This window comes from Ictalurus punctatus, chromosome 7, assembly GCF_001660625.3.
Source record: "Ictalurus punctatus breed USDA103 chromosome 7, Coco_2.0, whole genome shotgun sequence".
Lineage (NCBI taxonomy): Eukaryota > Metazoa > Chordata > Actinopteri > Siluriformes > Ictaluridae > Ictalurus > Ictalurus punctatus.
The window spans coordinates 30,139,408-30,153,480 of record NC_030422.2 but is presented as its reverse complement, the minus strand read 5'-3'; positions in this window follow the sequence as shown (position 1 = coordinate 30,153,480).

Below are 14,073 nucleotides of genomic sequence, written 5' to 3'. Positions count from 1 at the left end.
CAGCGACAATCATCTTTTCCATGTCCTTTCTATTCAAAACAACATATTAAAAACTCGTCAACAAGGTCATCTGTTTGTCGTTTTTTCTATACTTTTGTGCTTTGTGTCCTTTGGGATTTTATTCACAAAATGAACATCAGTAGTCCAAGTCCTTTTCTGATCTATTTTTTCATACAAAATACTAAACTAAGCAGATTTTCCCCTTTTTCACCAAGCCAGACTGTAAACAAAGTCAATTCATTCCCCATATTCTAGCGCACAAACAGGTTAAAAACATACGCAGTGGCTTTTTCGGTGGTATCCTATGTTCCAAAACAGCATTAATCCCTCACAGCGCTTTTAAGAGTGACCCAGATGTTTGGCAGTTCATTCTTCTTAAACGGTTCAGTGAAAAAGAAATCCATAAAAACTCCAAATGGAAGGCAGATGCTCACCAGGAACATTTGCACCACAGAAGTTGATGTCCAGGACAGCCAGGTTTATTTATTACTCAGCAAGTCTGTTTTGTTTATGAGGAGAGACCCGGGGTTTGGAATTAACAAACAGCATAGATACAGTTTCAAGGATTACAGCAGAATTACGTGATTTGGGGATTTAGAGTTAATAAATGGTGTGTGTGTGTGTGTGTGTGTGTGTGTGTGTGTGTGTGTATATTTTCCAGACCGAATGAATAGGATAAATGAAGGATGGAGACACACAGACGGATAATTACTCAATTCTGCCATGTTGCTTTCCTGGCTTTATGTTTGTTCCAGCCAGCCACCAGCCGTCTATGAGCACGGAGTAAATATACTGTATAAGGCGGAACGAGTGATTTGGGCCATATGGCGCATGACAGCTGGGGTCCCTCAGGATCACTGGCCCTGGTTCTCTTCTCATTATATCCCAGGTTTGGATGGCAGCATGGCAAAGATGATTTAAATCAGATCTCATTCCAAGGCACTGAGATTGTACGGGTGAATAATATTGACCCCAATACACTGCTCTAACTGCACAACTTTTATAAGCAATATCTGGAACTTCAAAAGTATCACGCTTCCTATTCGCAAGTTTCTAACCGATTAGTCAGACTTGGACCGGAGGCTGAACAGGAGAAACAAACAAGCTGTGGCACACAGAGCTCATTCTGCTGTGGGAGAACTGCAGAGAACAGCAAAGAAGAGTAAAATAGGGAGAGAACAGAAGAGTAAAGAACTGTAAAAAAAAAAAAAAAAGAGAGCGAGAGAGAGAACAGTAAAAAGCAGCAGACAAGAATACAGAAGAGTAGAGAACAGTAAAGACAAACAGAGTAGAGAGTAGTGAAGAACAGCAGAGGAAGGGAGATTACTGTGATACATCTAACTAATTAACTGTAAAGATTAGTAGAGAACAGTACAGAACAGTGTGATTAGTAGAGAACAGTACAGAACAGTGTGATTAGTAGAGAACAGTACAGAACAGTGATGATTAGTAGAGAACAGTACAGAACAGTGTGATTAGTAGAGAACAGTACAGAACAGTGTGATTAGTAGAGAACAGTACAGAACAGTGAAGATTAGTAGAGAACAGTACAGAGCAGTGTGATTAGTAGAGAACAGTACAGAACAGTGTGATTAGTAGAGAACAGTACAGAACAGTGTGATTAGTAGAGAACAGTACAGAACAGTGTGATTAGTAGAGAACAGTACAGAACAGTGTGATTAGTAGAGAACAGTACAGAACAGTGTGATTAGTAGAGAACAGTACAGAACAGTGATGATTAGTAGAGAACAGTACAGAACAGTGTGATTAGTAGAGAACAGTACAGAACAGTGTGATTAGTAGAGAACAGTACAGAACAGTGTGATTAGTAGAGAACAGTACAGAACAGTGTGATTAGTAGAGAACAGTACAGAACAGTGATGATTAGTAGAGAACAGTACAGAACAGTGTGATTAGTAGAGAACAGTACAGAACAGTGTGATTAGTAGAGAACAGTACAGAACAGTGAAGATTAGTAGAGAACAGTACAGAGCAGTGTGATTAGTAGAGAACAGTACAGAGCAGTGTGATTAGTAGAGAACAGTACAGAACAGTGTGATTAGTAGAGAACAGTACAGAACAGTGTGATTAGTAGAAAACAGTACAGAACAGTGTGATTAGTAGAGAACAGTACAGAACAGTGAAGATTAGTAGAGAACAGTACAGAGCAGTGTGATTAGTAGAGAACAGTACAGAACAGTGTGATTAGTAGAGAACAGTACAGAACAGTGTGATTAGTAGAGAACAGTACAGAACAGTGTGATTAGTAGAGAACAGTACAGAACAGTGTGATTAGTAGAGAACAGTACAGAACAGTGATGATTAGTAGAGAACAGTACAGAACAGTGTGATTAGTAGAGAACAGTACAGAACAGTGTGATTAGTAGAGAACAGTACAGAACAGTGTGATTAGTAGAGAACAGTACAGAACAGTGTGATTAGTAGAGAACAGTACAGAACAGTGATGATTAGTAGAGAACAGTACAGAACAGTGTGATTAGTAGAGAACAGTACAGAACAGTGTGATTAGTAGAGAACAGTACAGAACAGTGTGATTAGTAGAGAACAGTACAGAACAGTGAAGATTAGTAGAGAACAGTACAGAGCAGTGTGATTAGTAGAGAACAGTACAGAACAGTGTGATTAGTAGAGAACAGTACAGAACAGTGTGATTAGTAGAGAACAGTACAGAACAGTGTGATTAGTAGAGAACAGTACAGAACAGTGTGATTAGTAGAGAACAGTACAGAACAGTGTGATTAGTAGAGAACAGTACAGAACAGTGTGATTAGTAGAGAACAGTACAGAACAGTGTGATTAGTAGAGAACAGTACAGAGCAGTGTGATTAGTAGAGAACAGTACAGAACAGTGTGATTAGTAGAGAACAGTACAGAGCAGTGTGATTAGTAGAGAACAGTACAGAACAGTGTGATTAGTAGAGAACAGTACAGAACAGTGTGATTAGTAGAGAACAGTACAGAACAGTGTGATTAGTAGAGAACAGTACAGAACAGTGATGATTAGTAGAGAACAGTACAGAACAGTGTGATTAGTAGAGAACAGTACAGAACAGTGTGATTAGTAGAGAACAGTACAGAACAGTGATGATTAGTAGAGAACAGTACAGAACAGTGTGATTAGTAGAGAACAGTACAGAACAGTGTGATTAGTAGAGAACAGTACAGAACAGTGTGATTAGTAGAGAACAGTACAGAGCAGTGTGATTAGTAGAGAACAGTACAGAACAGTGTGATTAGTAGAGAACAGTACAGAACAGTGTGATTAGTAGAGAACAGTACAGAACAGTGTGATTAGTAGAGAACAGTACAGAACAGTGTGATTAGTAGAGAACAGTACAGAACAGTGTGATTAGTAGAGAACAGTACAGAACAGTGTGATTAGTAGAGAACAGTACAGAACAGTGATGATTAGTAGAGAACAGTACAGAACAGTGTGATTAGTAGAGAACAGTACAGAACAGTGTGATTAGTAGAGAACAGTACAGAACAGTGAAGATTAGTAGAGAACAGTACAGAGCAGTGTGATTAGTAGAGAACAGTACAGAACAGTGTGATTAGTAGAGAACAGTACAGAACAGTGTGATTAGTAGAGAACAGTACAGAACAGTGTGATTAGTAGAGAACAGTACAGAACAGTGTGATTAGTAGAGAACAGTACAGAACAGTGTGATTAGTAGAGAACAGTACAGAACAGTGTGATTAGTAGAGAACAGTACAGAACAGTGATGATTAGTAGAGAACAGTACAGAACAGTGTGATTAGTAGAGAACAGTACAGAACAGTGTGATTAGTAGAGAACAGTACAGAACAGTGTGATTAGTAGAGAACAGTACAGAACAGTGTGATTAGTAGAGAACAGTACAGAACAGTGATGATTAGTAGAGAACAGTACAGAACAGTGTGATTAGTAGAGAACAGTACAGAACAGTGTGATTAGTAGAGAACAGTACAGAACAGTGAAGATTAGTAGAGAACAGTACAGAGCAGTGTGATTAGTAGAGAACAGTACAGAACAGTGTGATTAGTAGAGAACAGTACAGAACAGTGTGATTAGTAGAGAACAGTACAGAACAGTGTGATTAGTAGAAAACAGTACAGAACAGTGTGATTAGTAGAGAACAGTACAGAACAGTGAAGATTAGTAGAGAACAGTACAGAGCAGTGTGATTAGTAGAGAACAGTACAGAACAGTGTGATTAGTAGAGAACAGTACAGAACAGTGTGATTAGTAGAGAACAGTACAGAACAGTGTGATTAGTAGAGAACAGTACAGAACAGTGTGATTAGTAGAGAACAGTACAGAACAGTGATGATTAGTAGAGAACAGTACAGAACAGTGTGATTAGTAGAGAACAGTACAGAACAGTGTGATTAGTAGAGAACAGTACAGAACAGTGTGATTAGTAGAGAACAGTACAGAACAGTGTGATTAGTAGAGAACAGTACAGAACAGTGATGATTAGTAGAGAACAGTACAGAACAGTGTGATTAGTAGAGAACAGTACAGAACAGTGTGATTAGTAGAGAACAGTACAGAACAGTGAAGATTAGTAGAGAACAGTACAGAGCAGTGTGATTAGTAGAGAACAGTACAGAACAGTGTGATTAGTAGAGAACAGTACAGAACAGTGTGATTAGTAGAGAACAGTACAGAACAGTGTGATTAGTAGAGAACAGTACAGAACAGTGTGATTAGTAGAGAACAGTACAGAACAGTGTGATTAGTAGAGAACAGTACAGAACAGTGTGATTAGTAGAGAACAGTACAGAACAGTGTGATTAGTAGAGAACAGTACAGAGCAGTGTGATTAGTAGAGAACAGTACAGAACAGTGTGATTAGTAGAGAACAGTACAGAGCAGTGTGATTAGTAGAGAACAGTACAGAACAGTGTGATTAGTAGAGAACAGTACAGAACAGTGTGATTAGTAGAGAACAGTACAGAACAGTGTGATTAGTAGAGAACAGTACAGAACAGTGATGATTAGTAGAGAACAGTACAGAACAGTGTGATTAGTAGAGAACAGTACAGAACAGTGTGATTAGTAGAGAACAGTACAGAACAGTGATGATTAGTAGAGAACAGTACAGAACAGTGTGATTAGTAGAGAACAGTACAGAACAGTGTGATTAGTAGAGAACAGTACAGAACAGTGTGATTAGTAGAGAACAGTACAGAACAGTGTGATTAGTAGAGAACAGTACAGAACAGTGTGATTAGTAGAGAACAGTACAGAACAGTGTGATTAGTAGAGAACAGTACAGAACAGTGTGATTAGTAGAGAACAGTACAGAACAGTGTGATTAGTAGAGAACAGTACAGAACAGTGATGATTAGTAGAGAACAGTACAGAACAGTGTGATTAGTAGAGAACAGTACAGAACAGTGTGATTAGTAGAGAACAGTACAGAACAGTGAAGATTAGTAGAGAACAGTACAGAGCAGTGTGATTAGTAGAGAACAGTACAGAACAGTGTGATTAGTAGAGAACAGTACAGAACAGTGTGATTAGTAGAGAACAGTACAGAACAGTGTGATTAGTAGAGAACAGTACAGAACAGTGTGATTAGTAGAGAACAGTACAGAACAGTGTGATTAGTAGAGAACAGTACAGAACAGTGTGATTAGTAGAGAACAGTACAGAACAGTGATGATTAGTAGAGAACAGTACAGAACAGTGTGATTAGTAGAGAACAGTACAGAACAGTGTGATTAGTAGAGAACAGTACAGAACAGTGTGATTAGTAGAGAACAGTACAGAACAGTGTGATTAGTAGAGAACAGTACAGAACAGTGATGATTAGTAGAGAACAGTACAGAACAGTGTGATTAGTAGAGAACAGTACAGAACAGTGTGATTAGTAGAGAACAGTACAGAACAGTGAAGATTAGTAGAGAACAGTACAGAGCAGTGTGATTAGTAGAGAACAGTACAGAACAGTGTGATTAGTAGAGAACAGTACAGAACAGTGTGATTAGTAGAGAACAGTACAGAACAGTGTGATTAGTAGAAAACAGTACAGAACAGTGTGATTAGTAGAGAACAGTACAGAACAGTGAAGATTAGTAGAGAACAGTACAGAGCAGTGTGATTAGTAGAGAACAGTACAGAACAGTGTGATTAGTAGAGAACAGTACAGAACAGTGTGATTAGTAGAGAACAGTACAGAACAGTGTGATTAGTAGAGAACAGTACAGAACAGTGTGATTAGTAGAGAACAGTACAGAACAGTGATGATTAGTAGAGAACAGTACAGAACAGTGTGATTAGTAGAGAACAGTACAGAACAGTGTGATTAGTAGAGAACAGTACAGAACAGTGTGATTAGTAGAGAACAGTACAGAACAGTGTGATTAGTAGAGAACAGTACAGAACAGTGATGATTAGTAGAGAACAGTACAGAACAGTGTGATTAGTAGAGAACAGTACAGAACAGTGTGATTAGTAGAGAACAGTACAGAACAGTGAAGATTAGTAGAGAACAGTACAGAGCAGTGTGATTAGTAGAGAACAGTACAGAACAGTGTGATTAGTAGAGAACAGTACAGAACAGTGTGATTAGTAGAGAACAGTACAGAACAGTGTGATTAGTAGAGAACAGTACAGAACAGTGTGATTAGTAGAGAACAGTACAGAACAGTGTGATTAGTAGAGAACAGTACAGAACAGTGTGATTAGTAGAGAACAGTACAGAGCAGTGTGATTAGTAGAGAACAGTACAGAACAGTGTGATTAGTAGAGAACAGTACAGAGCAGTGTGATTAGTAGAGAACAGTACAGAGCAGCGTGATTAGTAGAAAACAGTACAGAACAGTGTGATTAGTAGAGAACAGTACAGAACAGTGTGATTAGTAGAGAACAGTACAGAACAGTGATGATTAGTAGAGAACAGTACAGAACAGTGTGATTAGTAGAGAACAGTACAGAACAGTGTGATTAGTAGAGAACAGTACAGAACAGTGAAGATTAGTAGAGAACAGTACAGAGCAGTGTGATTAGTAGAGAACAGTACAGAACAGTGTGATTAGTAGAGAACAGTACAGAACAGTGTGATTAGTAGAGAACAGTACAGAACAGTGTGATTAGTAGAGAACAGTACAGAACAGTGTGATTAGTAGAGAACAGTACAGAACAGTGTGATTAGTAGAGAACAGTACAGAACAGTGTGATTAGTAGAGAACAGTACAGAACAGTGTGATTAGTAGAGAACAGTACAGAGCAGTGTGATTAGTAGAGAACAGTACAGAACAGTGTGATTAGTAGAGAACAGTACAGAGCAGTGTGATTAGTAGAGAACAGTACAGAACAGTGTGATTAGTAGAGAACAGTACAGAACAGTGATGATTAGTAGAGAACAGTACAGAACAGTGTGATTAGTAGAGAACAGTACAGAACAGTGTGATTAGTAGAGAACAGTACAGAACAGTGAAGAATAGTAGAGAACAGTACATAGCAGTGTGATTAGTAGAGAACAGTACAGAGCAGTGTGATTAGTAGAGAACAGTACAGAACAGTGTGATTAGTAGAGAACAGTACAGAACAGTGTGATTAGTAGAAAACAGTACAGAACAGTGTGATTAGTAGAGAACAGTACAGAACAGTGAAGATTAGTAGAGAACAGTACAGAGCAGTGTGATTAGTAGAGAACAGTACAGAACAGTGTGATTAGTAGAGAACAGTACAGAACAGTGTGATTAGTAGAGAACAGTACAGAACAGTGTGATTAGTAGAGAACAGTACAGAACAGTGTGATTAGTAGAGAACAGTACAGAACAGTGATGATTAGTAGAGAACAGTACAGAACAGTGTGATTAGTAGAGAACAGTACAGAACAGTGTGATTAGTAGAGAACAGTACAGAACAGTGTGATTAGTAGAGAACAGTACAGAGCAGTGTGATTAGTAGAGAACAGTACAGAGCAGCGTGATTAGTAGAAAACAGTACAGAACAGTGTGATTAGTAGAGAACAGTACAGAACAGTGTGATTAGTAGAGAACAGTACAGAACAGTGATGATTAGTAGAGAACAGTACAGAACAGTGTGATTAGTAGAGAACAGTACAGAACAGTGTGATTAGTAGAGAACAGTACAGAACAGTGAAGATTAGTAGAGAACAGTACAGAGCAGTGTGATTAGTAGAGAACAGTACAGAACAGTGTGATTAGTAGAGAACAGTACAGAACAGTGTGATTAGTAGAGAACAGTACAGAACAGTGTGATTAGTAGAGAACAGTACAGAACAGTGTGATTAGTAGAGAACAGTACAGAACAGTGATGATTAGTAGAGAACAGTACAGAACAGTGTGATTAGTAGAGAACAGTACAGAACAGTGTGATTAGTAGAGAACAGTACAGAACAGTGTGATTAGTAGAGAACAGTACAGAACAGTGTGATTAGTAGAGAACAGTACAGAACAGTGTGATTAGTAGAGAACAGTACAGAACAGTGATGATTAGTAGAGAACAGTACAGAACAGTGTGATTAGTAGAGAACAGTACAGAACAGTGTGATTAGTAGAGAACAGTACAGAACAGTGAAGATTAGTAGAGAACAGTACAGAGCAGTGTGATTAGTAGAGAACAGTACAGAGCAGTGTGATTAGTAGAGAACAGTACAGAACAGTGTGATTAGTAGAGAACAGTACAGAACAGTGTGATTAGTAGAAAACAGTACAGAACAGTGTGATTAGTAGAGAACAGTACAGAACAGTGAAGATTAGTAGAGAACAGTACAGAGCAGTGTGATTAGTAGAGAACAGTACAGAACAGTGTGATTAGTAGAGAACAGTACAGAACAGTGTGATTAGTAGAGAACAGTACAGAACAGTGTGATTAGTAGAGAACAGTACAGAACAGTGTGATTAGTAGAGAACAGTACAGAACAGTGATGATTAGTAGAGAACAGTACAGAACAGTGTGATTAGTAGAGAACAGTACAGAACAGTGTGATTAGTAGAGAACAGTACAGAACAGTGTGATTAGTAGAGAACAGTACAGAACAGTGTGATTAGTAGAGAACAGTACAGAACAGTGATGATTAGTAGAGAACAGTACAGAACAGTGTGATTAGTAGAGAACAGTACAGAACAGTGTGATTAGTAGAGAACAGTACAGAACAGTGTGATTAGTAGAGAACAGTACAGAACAGTGAAGATTAGTAGAGAACAGTACAGAGCAGTGTGATTAGTAGAGAACAGTACAGAACAGTGTGATTAGTAGAGAACAGTACAGAACAGTGTGATTAGTAGAGAACAGTACAGAACAGTGTGATTAGTAGAGAACAGTACAGAACAGTGTGATTAGTAGAGAACAGTACAGAACAGTGTGATTAGTAGAGAACAGTACAGAACAGTGTGATTAGTAGAGAACAGTACAGAACAGTGTGATTAGTAGAGAACAGTACAGAGCAGTGTGATTAGTAGAGAACAGTACAGAACAGTGTGATTAGTAGAGAACAGTACAGAGCAGTGTGATTAGTAGAGAACAGTACAGAACAGTGTGATTAGTAGAGAACAGTACAGAACAGTGTGATTAGTAGAGAACAGTACAGAACAGTGTGATTAGTAGAGAACAGTACAGAACAGTGATGATTAGTAGAGAACAGTACAGAACAGTGTGATTAGTAGAGAACAGTACAGAACAGTGTGATTAGTAGAGAACAGTACAGAACAGTGATGATTAGTAGAGAACAGTACAGAACAGTGTGATTAGTAGAGAACAGTACAGAACAGTGTGATTAGTAGAGAACAGTACAGAACAGTGTGATTAGTAGAGAACAGTACAGAGCAGTGTGATTAGTAGAGAACAGTACAGAACAGTGTGATTAGTAGAGAACAGTACAGAACAGTGTGATTAGTAGAGAACAGTACAGAACAGTGTGATTAGTAGAGAACAGTACAGAACAGTGTGATTAGTAGAGAACAGTACAGAACAGTGTGATTAGTAGAGAACAGTACAGAACAGTGTGATTAGTAGAGAACAGTACAGAACAGTGATGATTAGTAGAGAACAGTACAGAACAGTGTGATTAGTAGAGAACAGTACAGAACAGTGTGATTAGTAGAGAACAGTACAGAACAGTGAAGATTAGTAGAGAACAGTACAGAGCAGTGTGATTAGTAGAGAACAGTACAGAACAGTGTGATTAGTAGAGAACAGTACAGAACAGTGTGATTAGTAGAGAACAGTACAGAACAGTGTGATTAGTAGAGAACAGTACAGAACAGTGTGATTAGTAGAGAACAGTACAGAACAGTGTGATTAGTAGAGAACAGTACAGAACAGTGTGATTAGTAGAGAACAGTACAGAACAGTGATGATTAGTAGAGAACAGTACAGAACAGTGTGATTAGTAGAGAACAGTACAGAACAGTGTGATTAGTAGAGAACAGTACAGAACAGTGTGATTAGTAGAGAACAGTACAGAACAGTGTGATTAGTAGAGAACAGTACAGAACAGTGATGATTAGTAGAGAACAGTACAGAACAGTGTGATTAGTAGAGAACAGTACAGAACAGTGTGATTAGTAGAGAACAGTACAGAACAGTGAAGATTAGTAGAGAACAGTACAGAGCAGTGTGATTAGTAGAGAACAGTACAGAACAGTGTGATTAGTAGAGAACAGTACAGAACAGTGTGATTAGTAGAGAACAGTACAGAACAGTGTGATTAGTAGAAAACAGTACAGAACAGTGTGATTAGTAGAGAACAGTACAGAACAGTGAAGATTAGTAGAGAACAGTACAGAGCAGTGTGATTAGTAGAGAACAGTACAGAACAGTGTGATTAGTAGAGAACAGTACAGAACAGTGTGATTAGTAGAGAACAGTACAGAACAGTGTGATTAGTAGAGAACAGTACAGAACAGTGTGATTAGTAGAGAACAGTACAGAACAGTGATGATTAGTAGAGAACAGTACAGAACAGTGTGATTAGTAGAGAACAGTACAGAACAGTGTGATTAGTAGAGAACAGTACAGAACAGTGTGATTAGTAGAGAACAGTACAGAACAGTGTGATTAGTAGAGAACAGTACAGAACAGTGATGATTAGTAGAGAACAGTACAGAACAGTGTGATTAGTAGAGAACAGTACAGAACAGTGTGATTAGTAGAGAACAGTACAGAACAGTGAAGATTAGTAGAGAACAGTACAGAGCAGTGTGATTAGTAGAGAACAGTACAGAACAGTGTGATTAGTAGAGAACAGTACAGAACAGTGTGATTAGTAGAGAACAGTACAGAACAGTGTGATTAGTAGAGAACAGTACAGAACAGTGTGATTAGTAGAGAACAGTACAGAACAGTGTGATTAGTAGAGAACAGTACAGAACAGTGTGATTAGTAGAGAACAGTACAGAACAGTGTGATTAGTAGAGAACAGTACAGAGCAGTGTGATTAGTAGAGAACAGTACAGAACAGTGTGATTAGTAGAGAACAGTACAGAGCAGTGTGATTAGTAGAGAACAGTACAGAACAGTGTGATTAGTAGAGAACAGTACAGAACAGTGTGATTAGTAGAGAACAGTACAGAACAGTGTGATTAGTAGAGAACAGTACAGAACAGTGATGATTAGTAGAGAACAGTACAGAACAGTGTGATTAGTAGAGAACAGTACAGAACAGTGTGATTAGTAGAGAACAGTACAGAACAGTGATGATTAGTAGAGAACAGTACAGAACAGTGTGATTAGTAGAGAACAGTACAGAACAGTGTGATTAGTAGAGAACAGTACAGAACAGTGTGATTAGTAGAGAACAGTACAGAACAGTGTGATTAGTAGAGAACAGTACAGAACAGTGTGATTAGTAGAGAACAGTACAGAACAGTGTGATTAGTAGAGAACAGTACAGAACAGTGTGATTAGTAGAGAACAGTACAGAACAGTGTGATTAGTAGAGAACAGTACAGAACAGTGTGATTAGTAGAGAACAGTACAGAACAGTGATGATTAGTAGAGAACAGTACAGAACAGTGTGATTAGTAGAGAACAGTACAGAACAGTGTGATTAGTAGAGAACAGTACAGAACAGTGAAGATTAGTAGAGAACAGTACAGAGCAGTGTGATTAGTAGAGAACAGTACAGAACAGTGTGATTAGTAGAGAACAGTACAGAACAGTGTGATTAGTAGAGAACAGTACAGAACAGTGTGATTAGTAGAGAACAGTACAGAACAGTGTGATTAGTAGAGAACAGTACAGAACAGTGTGATTAGTAGAGAACAGTACAGAACAGTGTGATTAGTAGAGAACAGTACAGAACAGTGATGATTAGTAGAGAACAGTACAGAACAGTGTGATTAGTAGAGAACAGTACAGAACAGTGTGATTAGTAGAGAACAGTACAGAACAGTGTGATTAGTAGAGAACAGTACAGAACAGTGTGATTAGTAGAGAACAGTACAGAACAGTGATGATTAGTAGAGAACAGTACAGAACAGTGTGATTAGTAGAGAACAGTACAGAACAGTGTGATTAGTAGAGAACAGTACAGAACAGTGAAGATTAGTAGAGAACAGTACAGAGCAGTGTGATTAGTAGAGAACAGTACAGAACAGTGTGATTAGTAGAGAACAGTACAGAACAGTGTGATTAGTAGAGAACAGTACAGAACAGTGTGATTAGTAGAAAACAGTACAGAACAGTGTGATTAGTAGAGAACAGTACAGAACAGTGAAGATTAGTAGAGAACAGTACAGAGCAGTGTGATTAGTAGAGAACAGTACAGAACAGTGTGATTAGTAGAGAACAGTACAGAACAGTGTGATTAGTAGAGAACAGTACAGAACAGTGTGATTAGTAGAGAACAGTACAGAACAGTGTGATTAGTAGAGAACAGTACAGAACAGTGATGATTAGTAGAGAACAGTACAGAACAGTGTGATTAGTAGAGAACAGTACAGAACAGTGTGATTAGTAGAGAACAGTACAGAACAGTGTGATTAGTAGAGAACAGTACAGAACAGTGTGATTAGTAGAGAACAGTACAGAACAGTGATGATTAGTAGAGAACAGTACAGAACAGTGTGATTAGTAGAGAACAGTACAGAACAGTGTGATTAGTAGAGAACAGTACAGAACAGTGAAGATTAGTAGAGAACAGTACAGAGCAGTGTGATTAGTAGAGAACAGTACAGAACAGTGTGATTAGTAGAGAACAGTACAGAACAGTGTGATTAGTAGAGAACAGTACAGAACAGTGTGATTAGTAGAGAACAGTACAGAACAGTGTGATTAGTAGAGAACAGTACAGAACAGTGTGATTAGTAGAGAACAGTACAGAACAGTGTGATTAGTAGAGAACAGTACAGAGCAGTGTGATTAGTAGAGAACAGTACAGAACAGTGTGATTAGTAGAGAACAGTACAGAGCAGTGTGATTAGTAGAGAACAGTACAGAGCAGCGTGATTAGTAGAAAACAGTACAGAACAGTGTGATTAGTAGAGAACAGTACAGAACAGTGTGATTAGTAGAGAACAGTACAGAACAGTGATGATTAGTAGAGAACAGTACAGAACAGTGTGATTAGTAGAGAACAGTACAGAACAGTGTGATTAGTAGAGAACAGTACAGAACAGTGAAGATTAGTAGAGAACAGTACAGAGCAGTGTGATTAGTAGAGAACAGTACAGAACAGTGTGATTAGTAGAGAACAGTACAGAACAGTGTGATTAGTAGAGAACAGTACAGAACAGTGTGATTAGTAGAGAACAGTACAGAACAGTGTGATTAGTAGAGAACAGTACAGAACAGTGTGATTAGTAGAGAACAGTACAGAACAGTGTGATTAGTAGAGAACAGTACAGAACAGTGTGATTAGTAGAGAACAGTACAGAACAGTGTGATTAGTAGAGATCAGTACAGAACAGTGTGATTAGTAGAGAACAGTACAGAGCAGCGTGATTAGTAGAAAACAGTACAGAACAGTGTGATTAGTAGAGAACAGTACAGAACAGTGTGATTAGTAGAGAACAGTACAGAGCAGTGTGATTAGTAGAGAACAGTACAGAACAGTGTGATTAGTAGAGAACAGTACAGAACAGTGTGAT